The 13,807-nt window shown below is 45.8% G+C and overlaps 1 protein-coding gene across 4 annotated transcripts in view; it reads right to left on the reverse strand.

Moving 5' to 3' along the window:
• Positions 1 to 13,807, reverse strand: part of prkn (parkin RBR E3 ubiquitin protein ligase) — a 1,360,483-nt gene that overhangs the window by 88,054 nt on the left and 1,258,622 nt on the right. The gene's annotated exons all lie outside the window — the stretch shown is intronic.

Raw genomic sequence — 13,807 nt, forward strand, 5'->3', positions numbered from 1 at the left:
AACCCGGAGTGACAGGTAACCGCCCGACCCCACTGGAAGGTGAAGCCAACCTCATCGCCCCACGAGACCAGACCGGCCCATGCACAACCCCCTCCAGTGACCCTGACACCGCCACCATCATCCCTGACCCCTCCGAACGCAATCACTTACCTTACGCAAAGCCAGCCCTACCATCCAAGAGTAGCTGCCGACCCAGGAAACGGGGAAAACACGCCGGCCTGAAGGTGAAACTTAAATTACGCGGCTTCAAGACTCCTCTCCCCAATATACTCCTGGCGAACGTCCAAGCGATTGAGAACAAGCTGGATGCCTCAATGCTAGACTTACCTCTCAGAGAGAAGTGAGAAACTGCTGTGTGCTCTGCTTCACTGAGACATGGCTCACTCCGGCCACACCAGACTGCGCCATTCAACCCGAACATTTTAAATCCACCAAATGGCCCACACGATGGCTTCAGGCAAGTTGAAGGGTGGAGGTGTTTGCCTGCTCATCAACACCTCCTGATGCTCGGTGCTCTAGCGTGCCATGTTCCCCAGACCTGGAGTACCTAACCGTGAAGTGTCGCCCCCTTCTACCTCCCACGTAAATTCACCTGTGTACTCATCACAGCAGTCTACATCCCACCCCAGGCGGAAATGAAGAAAGCACTTGACGAACTACATACCACCATCAACAACCAAGAAACAAATCATTCCGAATCCCTGGCAATCGTGGCTGGAGACTTCAACCAGGCCAACCTCAGGAAGGTCCTACCCAAACTCCATCAACATACCCCTGCCCCACCAGAGGCACAAACACCCTGGGCCACTGCGACACGAGCATCAAAGGTGCCTACCACTCCATTCCCCGACCTCACTTTGGCCAATCCGACCACAAGGCGGTATTCCTACTTCCGGCTTACAAAGAGCAACACAAGAGTGCTGAGCCTGTCAAGAAAACGGTGCAGTGCTGGTCCAAGGCATCATAGGACATTCTCCGCGATTGTCTGGAGTCTGTGGACTGGTCCATATTCAAGGAAGCAGCAGCTAACCTGGATGAGTATGCAACCACCGTCACCAGACTTCATCAGTAAGTGTGTTGAGGACTGTGTACCACAGAAGACAATACGGGTATTACCCAATCGGAAACCCTGGCTCAACCAAAGGGTTCACTCCCTGCTGAAGTCTCAGACAGAGCCGTTCAAGTCTGATGACCCTGACCTATATAAAAAATCCAGGTACGATGTACAGAAAGCCATCAGGGATGCAAAAAGACAATACTGCATCAAAGTAGAGTCCCAGGCCAACGACACTAACCCACGACGAATATGGCAGGGCCTACACAAGATCACAGGCTATAAAGCAAGGCCAGGCGGAATATCTGGGGCTGGAGCATTCTTATCTGATGATCTGAACAAGTTCTGTGCCCGCTATGAGCAGTCAGCCTATGCATCAGTGCCACCCGCCGTAAGAGCTGCCTTCTTGAAAGTGAATCCGAGGAAAGCGACGGGCCCCGACGGAGTCCCTGGACGAGCACTCAGAGCCTGCGCAGACCAGCTGGCGAGTGTATTCGCAGACATCTTCAACACCTCACTTCTCTGCTCTGAAGTCCCCACCTCCTTCAGTACCAAAGAAGAAGGTAGCCTGCCTCAACGACTACCGACCGGTGGCCCTGACATCTGTTATCATGAAATGCTTCGAGCGGCTAGTCATGAGACGGATCAACGCCAGCCTCCTAGATGGTCTTGATCCACTGCAGTTTGCCTATCACCACAACCGGTCCACAGCAGATGCTATCTCTCTGGCCCTACAATCAACACTCGAACACCTCAACAGCAAGGACACCTATGTAAGACTGCTGTTCATCGACTACAGCTCCGCCTCCAACACCATTATCCTGCCAAGACTAATAACCAAATTCTGCAATCTTGGACTTGACCCCTCCCAGAGCAGCTGGGTCCTCGACTTCCTCACCAACAGACCGCAATCTGTCAGGATGGGTAACAGCACCTCCTCCACAATAGCCCTCAACAGCGGGGCCCCCCAAGAATGTGTGCTCAGTCGTCTACTGTACTCCCCATACACACATGACTGTGTGGCAGGATTTAACTCCAACTCAATCTATAAGTTTGCAGATGATACGACTGTGGTGGGCCGTATCTCAAACAATGACGAATCAGACTACAGGAGAGAGATATATCACTTGGTTGCATGGCGTACCGAAAACAACCTCTCTCTAAATGCCGGAAAGACCAAGGAACTGATCATCGACTTCAGGAAGCGCAGCATGACAGACACTCCTATCTGCGTCAGTGGCTCCGAAGTGGAGATGGTCGACAGCTTTAAGTTCCTGGGGGTCACCACCACCAACAGTCTGTCCTGGTCCACTCACGTTGATGCAACAGTCAAGAAAGCCCAACAACGCCTCAACTTCCTATGGAAGCTAAAGAAATTCGGCATGTCTACAGCGACTCTCACAAACATCTACAGATGTGCCATAGAGAGCATCCTATCCGGCTGCATCACAGCCTGGTATGGCAGCTGCTCGGTCCAAGAACTCAGCCCAATGCATCACACAAGCTTGCCACCCTCCCATTGATTCTGTCTCCACCTCCCGCTGCCTCAGGAAGGCAGACAGCATTATCAGAGAACCTTCCCACCCAGGCATTGCTTTCTTCCAGGCTCTTCCATCAGGCAGAAGGTACAGAAGTCTGAAGACTCACACATCCAGACATAGGAACAGCTTCTTCCCCACAGCTACAAGACGCCTCAATGACTCCCCCTCGGACTGATCTGTTCCCTGTAAGATACTATTCACGACGCCCTATGCTGCTCTTGCTCATGTATTTGTTTTGTTTGGCCTCTTGTTCCGCACTGTAACCAATCACTATTTGTCGACGTACCATTTGTCAATGTTCTCTGTTGATTATTCTCTTTGCCTACTATGTACGTATTGTGTACATTCCCTCGGCCGCAGAAAAATACTTTTCACTGTACTTCGGTAAATGTGACAATAAATCAATTCAAGATTTGTCCAGTGTTATGGGCCAGCGTTTAGAGAACCCCAAAGTGTATCATGGAGTTCACCTGACCCACAACTTTTAATAGATTGTGGTATGGGGAGCACACGATCCACTCTACAGGTGTGGTACAGCAGAAATGGAGAAGTATTTTTTAAAGCAAAACAATGTTTATTCTATGAACTCAAGTTAACCTTTTCAAAACACACAGTGAGCATCTGAGCAACCATTAATTCAAATACAACCCCCAAAGAATACAACACTAAGCAATCCTTTAAGCTTTCCTTTTAACATCCATAAGACTTAAAACACCTTCGACCAGAAGCACATCAGGTTAAAGTCACTACTGTCATTAGTTTTAAATCACCAGGATCGACTTACAGTCTTTAGATTACAGAGAGACTCTGATACACCTTCTGGCTGAAACTGCAGCTATCCAGCTCTGAAAACGAAACTAAAACACACCCTGCAGCAAACAGCCTAAAATGAAAGTAAAAAGCCCAGCTCCACCCACTCTCTGACATCACTGCAGTAATAAACACCCATTTCTTAAAGGTACTCTCACAACAGATACTTATATACCCACCCATGTATAAACACTCATTTCTTAAAGGTACTCTCACATGACATCAAGCATGATTTCCCTTTTATAATTTCACGCTGACTTTGTTCGATCCTGTCACTGTTTTTCAAGTTCCATTTCCATTTCACCTGTGGAAGGAGCAGTGCTCCGAAAGCTAGTGTTTGAAACGAACATGTTGGACTTTAACCTGGTGTTGTAAGACTTCTTACTGTTTTCCAAGTGCTCTGCGATAAAATCCTTGGTAATGGATTCTAGACTTTTCTCCACTACCGACATCAGGCTTAATGGTCTATAATTCCCTGTTTTCTCTCGACCTCCCTTTTTAAATAGTGGGGTTACATTAGCCACCCTCCAATCTGTAGGATCTCTTCCAGAGTCTATAGAATCCTGAAAGATGACCACCAATGCATCCGCTATTTCTAGAGCCCCTTCCTTAAGTACTCTGGGATGTAGATTATCAGGCCCTGGGGATTTATCCACCTTCAATCCCATCAATTTCCCCAATACCATTTTCCTACTCATACTGATCTTCTTCAGTTTCTCCCTCTCACTAAACCCTGTGTACCCCAACATTTCTGGTAGGTTATTTGTTTTTTTTAGAAAATATTTTGTTGAGGCATTTATAGTTTTAACATTTTTAACATTCTAAACAGAGAGATCCAACACATGCAACAACCCCACAATAACATACCCTACTCCCCCCAGCCCTAAACCCTAACTACCCATAGATTAGATTCCCTCCCTTATTCGTCACTTCCATGCCTCCACTCCCCCCCTCCATCCCCCTGCTGACAGTCAATTTTCCTTGAAGAAGTCGATGAACGGCTGCCACCTCCAAGCGAACACCTGTAGTGAACCCCTAAAGGCGAACTTAATTCTAGCCTAAGAAACCCTGCGATGTCACTGACCCAAACCTCTGACTTTGGAGGCTCCGAGTCTCCCCATCCCAGCAAAATCCATCTCCGGGCCACCAGGGAGGCAAAGGCCAAAACATCAGCCTTTCTCCCCCCCGAGCTCCTGGATCTTCCGACACTCCAAATATTGCCATCTCTGGACTTGGTATGTTATTTGTGTCCTCCTTTGTGAAGATAGAACCAAAGTATGCATTTAGTTGGTCAGCCATTTCTTTGTTCCCCATAATAAATTCCCCTGTTTCTGACTGTAAGGGACCTTCATTTGTCTTCACCAATCTTTTCTCTTCACATACATAAAGATGCTTTTAGAGTTAGCTTTTATGTTCCCCACAGGGTTATTTTCTTACTCTACTTCCCCCTGCTTAATCAATCGCTTAATCCTCCTTGCTGAATTCCAGACCGCTCCTAATCTGCTTCCCACCCACTGCTCCCAAATAGTTTGTTTGGCCAGAGTTGTTGCAGTGAATATACCTTCTCCTGGTTGATCTAGGTGAATTATAAAATTCTAAACTAAAATCGAACAATAATTTACAAAATTAATTCCAACTTGGGTCGGGAAAAAACCCCTCAACTTTATGAATGGAAGTCTGGTGCTTTTTTCTTCTTCACTCAGGAAGTTTTTCAGGTGTCATTCCTTCTGAATCTTGGAATCTAACGATTTTACATAGAATATACAGTGCAGAAGGAGGCCATTCGGCCCATCGAGTCTGCACCGGCTCTTGGAAAGAGCATCCTACCCAAGGTCAACACCTCCACCCTATCCCCATAACCCAGTAACCCCACCCAACACTAAGGGCAATTTTGGACACTAAGGGCAATTTAGCATGGCCAATCCACCTAACCTGCACATCTTTGGACTGTGGGAGGAAACCGGAGTACCCGGAGGAAACCCATGCACACACGGGGAGGATGTGCAGACTCCGCACAGACAGTGACCCAAGCCGGAATCGAACCTGGGACCCTGGAGCTGTGAAGCAATTGTGCTATCCACAATGCTACCGTGCTGCCCCCGATTTATACGGCATCATTGGATGACTATACCCAAAAGACAATTTCTGAAGGAGCAAAATGGAGTGGTGACACAGTCTAAATGGAGTCACCCTTCAAGTTACACACTCACTGGCTCAAGTAATGATAGCCTGTCACCCCCAGGACCAAAGAATTCTGGGGCTTCTATAAATATTGTGCCGGCCTAGCTCCAGTTTTAAATCAACACGTACTACAGAAACGTTTTGAAAACAACTTAATTCCAAATGATATTACAATTCAATGGCATACACAAATGCCATAAATCAAAATATATGTTTTAAACCAGAGAGACCCCTAAAATAAACTCTTTTCCAATCTGGAGCCCCTATGAAGCCCACAGTGTCTCATCTAAGGACTAAGAGATACTTTTAGTTAACAATGTATAGGAGATCTGGTTCCATGTTGTAGATGAGTGGCTGCTTCTGGGAACTCTGATCCGGCTGGCATTAAGGCATCAGCCAGGCGGTGGATAAGGGGGCAAGAAAGGAGCCGATATCAGCCTGAGGGCGAGGAACATATGTTGCTGACATTGCGATGTATCTAGAGGTCATCGCTGTGGGAGAGCAGACCTGTGATGTAACTGAAATGCCTACATATACTCTCCATCAACCTGCCTCAGCAGAGAGGAGGGTGGAGCACACAACCTGCATTGCTGAAGTACAAGTATCTTCGAGAGATGCTACAATTTGTTCCATGGACTGCTTATGTGAGGTTCAAACTGTGATGTCAAAAGAGGTGGGGCAGAATTTTACATTCCTCTGCTGGCGGGGTTGTAGGCATCGGAAGACCAAGAGAGTATCCCCAATTTTAATTTCTCCATCTTTGCTGGTTGTGCCTTCAACTGTGCCAACATTCTGGAATTCCTTCCCTAAACATCTCCAGCTATCTCATTTTCCTTCTTTAAGACACTCCTTAAATCTTACCGCTTTGACCAAGGATTTTGGTTATCTGCCATGATATCACCCGATGTCGCTTGGTGCCATACTTTGCTTTATAATTGTCCCTGTGAAGAACCATGGGATGTTTTATTACTTTAAAGGCATTATATAAATACAAGTTACTGCTGCTGTGACCAAGAGCCTATCATAATTTGTTGCTAGACCTTCATTACATATTTAGGCTGTAATCCCAATGTTGTTTCGCAGTCGTACAGGGAGCCTTGTTCTTGGAGAGAAAGGAAATGAACACATAGTATTGCTCCAGCAGGATCAAAATGCCAGCAGCAGAGTAAGAGGAGTTATACCAGCAATAATTTTAATGATCAAAATGTCTCAGGTTAGAAGATCCCTCTTTTAGGTTCGAAGAAAGCAGGGGTATGAAGGACATGATTTGGGCTCAGGCGAAAGAAACAGCCGTTTGATAATGAGTGCCACCTCTAACAAGTTCCAGACAACTTGTCAAAGTGGAGGATCTGACCAGGGGTTCACCATTCTCTGGGGAAGTAACTTTGACCTGAATTCCTTATTGGATTTATTAGTGACCATCTTATATTATATTTATGCCCCTTAGTTTTGGACTCCATCCCAGGTGGCAACATCTCTACATAATCATATCCTTCATAGTTTTAAAGACATCTATCATGCCTAGAGAAGAGGAAACATACAAAACACAAAAATATCTTGATAAAGGATTTGTAATTATTTTTTCATAGCTAGCATTTATATAAAGAGTGCGGATTTGGCTTTTAAACTTCTTGGGTTGCCAAATATGACATTGACACCGAAAGAGCTCTGAGTGAAAGGCAGGGGGATGATGCAGCCCGGAGCTTTCTGAAAAATCTGATGAAATGCTGGTCTCCACTAGAAAGGTTTCACTGGTACTCCCTTGGGAACCACATCAGCAGATGGAAATACAGCACTCAATGCCTGAGGGTGCTCTCCACAAACGACTGGCACAATCACTTTACACCGCGGTCAAGGTGGCAGTCACCAATCATCAGCAAAAGCAATCCCAGTATATCTCCTTCACAGGGCAAACCTGACTTTCCTACAACACAGTGACAAAACCACAAATGAACAACCTGACAGTCTTCATAAAAATGTTGAATTTAAGAGACAGCTCGGTCCCATCATAACCTGGCAGGATTTCAGTGGAAATCTAATGAGGGTTTCTGCCAAAGGTATGGAAGTCAAATAAGAAAGGCTCCGTGGAAATTTACCCCAGCTAAAAATTTTGGTCAATCGTCATAATTCTCATTTGATAAAAATGAAATATCACATACGACAAAATGGGTGGATTTGTTTGAACTAATACTTTTTAAGCTCATTATCCAAATGCCAAGGCACTGTAGTGTGCAGAAGTGTCTGTGTGCATGTGCATGCGTGTATATGCATGTGTGAATGTGGTGAACATAGAATAGAATCCCTACAGTGCAGGAGGCCATTCGGCCCATCGAGTCTGCACCAACACTTTGAACGACCACACTACCTAGGCCCAATCCCCTGTCCTATTCCTGCAACGCCATACTTTTTAAAAAGTAAATTTAGAGTACCCAATTATTTTTTTCCAATTAAGGGGCAATTTAGCGTGGCCAATCCGCCTATCATGCACATCTTTGGGTTGTGGGGGTGAAACTCATGCAGGCACGGGGAAATCGTGCAAACTCCACACGGACAGTGACTCAGGCCCAGATCCTCAGCGCTGTAGGCAGCAATGCTAACCACTGTGCCACCATGCTGCCCTCCTGCAACGCCATCCTAAGGGGCAATTTAGATTGCCCAATCCAGCCAACCTGCACATCTTTGGTTGCATGTGTATGCCCGAGTGCTTAACTGTGAGAGAGGGTATTGATTAGTAACAAAATCAGACAGAACCTGCAATTTGTGGGGACTGGGTTCTGGGTTTTCCTCCAATATTTGCACAGTTTACAGGCTGGCTAAAGGAGGACAATAGGGCAAGGCATTCTACTATCTAATTCTCATTGATAGAATACGCTGACATAACTTTCCTGCACCTCTGCTGGGAGCTGAATGCACTGCTCAGTTACAAGCTTACTACTCCATGAGTTCCTACTCCACCACCTGTGGTCCATCATCCAGAAAGAAGGCCTGCATAAAAGAGGCCTGCTTGGCAGGAACCCTCAGACAGACGAGGTGTTAAAGGTTACAGGACTAGGTGTTGCCCACCATAGAAACTGCTCAATTTTCACTGATAATAGAAAGTTATGAAATTAGGAGATGTCCTGATTGGGTGTCTGGTGCACAAACCCAATTATACACCAGGGCAATTCATGATTGCCAGTTTGGCTTTCAGGATAGCTAGTCCTCTCGGATCTTGCTGGCTACAGTATTACACATTTCTGAAACCTTGGTGAATCAATTATCATTGCCATGGAGAACTCCAAAGCTTTTGACAGAGTTTGCTGCTTCGCAGGCCAAGAAATGGACTGTTTATGGGGAATGGTTTCCTTACAAATCATACCGTGTGCTATAGTTGATGGCTCATCCTCTGACTCATTTTCGATTAACTCAGGCTCGCTGTCCTCTGTGCCATGACTAATGACATCCTTCTGTCATCATCTATCCAGCATTTTGTTGATGATTCAACTCTGCATCTGTCAGATTCCTTCAGTGCACACAGTCTCTGATTCTCAATGACTGAGTTACTGTAGCTTCATCTCTTCCTTGCGCTTTTCAGCTAGGGTAATGAAAATTGCTTTTGTTTCACTTCTTTGAAGATAGAGAGGATGGAATTCAATAGCCTCAAAGGTGGGCCCAGGGATTGCCATGCACGATTAACCTGCAGCTCTTAATTGAACTACGGGCATCACTCCAGTTTTATTTTATTACAATGAATTGTGCATGGAACCAGTGCTAACCACATGTTCAATGGCTTCACGCATCATTAAGGGGCCCCAAATTGTAAATTCCTAGCACCGAGTGTAGACTTGATGGGCCGAAGGGTCTTTTCTGCGCTGTCAGACTCTATAAGCTAGCCGGCACTGTTTAAAGCTGGACTGCATCTTTTAAAAGGGAGGTGCACAGTAGCTCCAGCAGGTTCTATGATTTATGCAAGAAGTTAACCTATTCTGGGAAAAGGTAAGGAATGACAGAATATAGGAGGGAGTGAGCTTCAAGCTTTTCACACTGAAGGCATAGGAGTTGTTTAAGAGGGGATTCATAGGAATTGGGTTACCATTTCTTTATATTCCCCTCCTATTTAATAATTCATGTGGGAAAATTGCACTCATGGTCATTAGTATGAGGAGTTTCAGTGATTCAGATAATTCCAAACATACATATTAATTCATCCACTTAATGCTATCAGTCTCACTAACTCCTCCAAGCCAATTATTCAGCTGCTATCATCCATATTTATTATTTTTAAAAAAACAATATAAAGTAAATGGCTGTGTGGTAAGGTTTACCAGGGACATTTAATCCAGGAGGCGAGGATCCTGCCCCTCACCCCATGCAAAATTCAGCCACAGTTCATTGTAACAATCTTTCTAACAGTTGAAGTGACAGGAAGTTTGTCTTTCCTTTTGCTTTTCTATCTTTTTCACCCTGTAGGAATTGATTCATATTGTACTACAAGAAAGGAGATAGCTGTTTGCTGATCATTTGGAAAGTGGTTAAGGTCTATTTTATTCCAAAGGTCATCAATTGTACCCAAAAGGTGGTGCAGTTAATAAAATATATAAAATATATAATTAGGTAATTCATTACAATACATGGAGGGCAGTAGGGCTGGTGATGTGTCAAGGCTGTAGCATGTCGGGGCTCCGGGATACTATTGTGATCCAGGGCAAACACATTTGCAGTAAATGTTTGCGGCTCGAGGAACTTCAGTTCAGTCATTGAGCTGGACGCAGAGCTGCAGACACTGTGACACATCAGGGAGGGGGAAAGTTACCTCGATGCTTTCTACCAGGTGGCAGACGCACCACTTGGGATCGGGTCTTCTGATTTGGTCAGTGGCCAGGGGCAGGAGGGTGTGACTATGTGTGATGTAGATAAGGGGACCCAGAGGGCAGGAGTGTATAGTGAGGAGGCTTGGCACTATTCTCTGAACCAAGAATGGAGGATCCTAACAGCTGTGTTTCCTGCCCAGTGCCAGGGTTTGGGATATCTGCTCAGGGCTGGAGGTGAACTTGCAGTGGGAGGGGGAGCATTCAGTTGTAGCGGTCTCTGTAGACAGCAACAATATAGGTAGAACTAGGACAGAGGTTCTGCGTGGAATGCATAAGGAGCTGCGTACTGTGGTGAATGTAATATGATAATTCACACTATGTCTTTGTAAGCGCAGTAGCGTTATCCGACCATTAGGGGGAGTAGCTCTGGTAATGCTCAGGAGCTTATACAGGGCTCCACCCTTGGCTCCACCCACGACTCCTCCCCCTTGTGCTGCTGTATAAATACCCTTGTCCAGAGTCAGCCTGCAGTTCACTGAGAGTTCATCAACGGGTAACAGGTTGGCTCTGTAGTAAGTCGATTAAAGCCTAGATTCATATCGGAAACACGTGTCTGGTGAATTGATGGTTCCATCACGTACTAAATTAAAAAGCAGAGCCTCAAAGGTTATAACCTTTGCATTATTACCTGAGCTGCATGCAAACTGGCATTGGGTGCACAAAATGAGAGAGATGAATACATGACTCAAAGACTGGTGTGGGAGAAGTGAGTTCTGGTTCGTGGGGCACTGGCACCAGTACTGGGGAAAGTGGGGCTGTATCTTTGGGACCAGTGTTTTTCCGATAAAATGTGAAAATATGTGGTATATCAAGGAGTAGGGACAAGATAAGAGTACAAAAATATGAGTGCGGATAATGAGGGTTGGAGAATGGAAGGAAGGGACAGAGAGAATTGCACCAACAATCAAGACTAGATATTACAAAGGTAACAAAAAGACAAAACACTAAAGGTTCTGGGTGCGATTGAACCAATGGGAACTATGTCCCGTGGCGATTGCGTTTAGCCGTGTGTTTCCCGGCACACGCAGCGCCGAGAAACACAATGCTATCTAACGCGACTTTGCTTAGATATGGGGCCTCAGTGGGAAACGTGCTGCCGAGGCCGCACTTAGTCATGTTTCCTTCACTGAGGAGCCGCGCTCGGCAAAACATCCTCGGTGCAGGGAGAGATCAGGAAGCTAGACGCGATCCCCGAACCTCTGCAAAGCCCAACTCACCTACAAAGGGGTCCTCAGTCCCCTCGCACCCACCCCACATTCACAGATCACCCCCTGGGCCCGATCACAGCCACACAAAAATGCCAGCCTGGCACTTTGGCACTGCCAGCATGTCACCCCAGTAGTGTCACCTGGGCATCTTGACAGTGTCAGGCTGGCACCAGCTGTGCCAGAGTATCATCCTTCCTAAAGGTCAAGTACCTGGGGGCCTTCGATCTCTTGGGAGACCCCAATGAGTTCCTTCCCATCTGGTCCCTTTTTGTGGAGACCTAACTGAACAGGACTCACCCAAAGTCTCCAAGACAAATGAGATAGAGCCCAATGCCTTGGTTACCTCAGGGAACTGCATATTAGAGTGAGACTAGCTGTCTCATTTGCCAAATGGGGGGGGGGGGGGCTTCACATTGCTGCATCTCGTGATTCGACGTTAGATCTCGCGAGGTGTGGTGAGCTGGGTAGATCCCAAGTGTGGGCCCTCCCGGCATTTACAGGCCATGTTGCGCCCCAGTGTGCTGTTTTTCAGGCACAGCGTAGCTGGTTGATCGCATCCTCTGTGTCTGAATGCATATAGCATTCATAACAAAGTAAACAAATTGATAGTGCCCATTGAAATAAAATAAATATTATCTGATAGCTATTATGGAGTTGTGGCTGCAGTATTACAAGGATTGGGTCCTTATATTGAGGGGTATATGGCATTCAGAAAGAATAGGAAGCCGGGTAAAGGTCAAGGGATAGCACTGTAATCAAGGATGGCATTGGTGCAATCGTTAAGAGATGTTCTTGGTTCAGGGGATCAAGGTATAGAATCGGTTTGGGTGGAGAGGAGGAATTTTGAGGGAAAGAAGTCACTAGTGGAAGTGGTCTACACGCCTCTGACAGTAACTACAATGTAGGACAAAGTACATGAAGAAATATTAGGTACTTGCGATAAAGGGATGGCAATAATCACTTTAATGACTTTAATATACATATAAACTGTAAAAAGAAGATTGGCAGTAGTAGCCTGGAAGAGGAATTCATAAAATGTTTTTGCGATAGTTTCTAAGAGCAGCACATTCTGGAACCAACCAGAGGCAGATTATATTAGACCTGGCTTTGTGTAATGTGACAATATTAATTAATGACCTCAGAGTATAGGCATTCCTTGGTAGCAGCTGGCATAATACAATTGAATTTTATATCCAGTTTGAAAGGGAGAAGAGTGAGTCTAAGACTAGCATTTTAATCCTTAAATAAGAGCAACTATAAGAGCATGAAAACTGAGCTGGCTGAAGTGAACTTGCTTACTAGCCCAGGGGATAGATCAATAGAGAAGCAGTGGCAGACCTTTGAGGAGACATTTCAAAATACTCAGAATAAGTACATTCCGACAAGAAAGAAAAAATCTGAAGGGATGACCCACCATCCATGGTTAACAAAAGAAGTAAGAGAAAGCTTCAAACTTAAAGAAAAAGCAATAAACTGTCTGAGGTTGAGTGGTTCAGAAAATAAAGAATGGCAGAGTAAGCCATTACCAGCTTTCAAAAATGCTGGCCGTCCCACGCATGTGTACCCCTCAGCCAGATGTAGCAGTGCGCAGGCCCGGGGCCCAGCAGGGCAGACCGCCTCCTCCGATGTCAGCGGCTGTCCCAGGGGCAGATTTGTTTTTTTAATTGATGGAATCTTCCTGCCAGAAGCAGCAGCAGAAAACAGGCCACTCGCTCTGTACACTGACGTCACATGCTCTGGGTGCGAAATCACTGAAGAGAGATTCCTCCATTTTGTTGGCAAGAAGTAAACAATAGGACTGGAGAATTTAAAATGGGTTGTTTTGTAATAAGGACACAGACACAAACAGGCCAGGATCTCTCAACTAAATCTGCTGGAGAGAACTGCTTAGGTGAATCCACAGCAGGACAAAGCAGTGCTGGTGTGAACTCCAAGGCCTCCAGTGAACAGCCCATTAAGAAGAAGTTGAAGTCAGGAACAAGGCAGTATAAGATGATTTCTTGAGGTATGGCTTTATTAGTTGTGCCAATGCAAATCAGGATGCAAGGCCTGTGTGTTATATGCAGGGAAGTGTTATGTGTGGGCAGCACAGTAGCACAAGTGGATAGTACTGTGTCTTCATAGCGCCAGGGTCTCAGGTTCGATTCCCCGCTGGGTCACTGT

This window comes from Scyliorhinus canicula, chromosome 1, assembly GCF_902713615.1.
Source record: "Scyliorhinus canicula chromosome 1, sScyCan1.1, whole genome shotgun sequence".
In the NCBI taxonomy this organism is placed as follows: domain Eukaryota; kingdom Metazoa; phylum Chordata; class Chondrichthyes; order Carcharhiniformes; family Scyliorhinidae; genus Scyliorhinus; species Scyliorhinus canicula.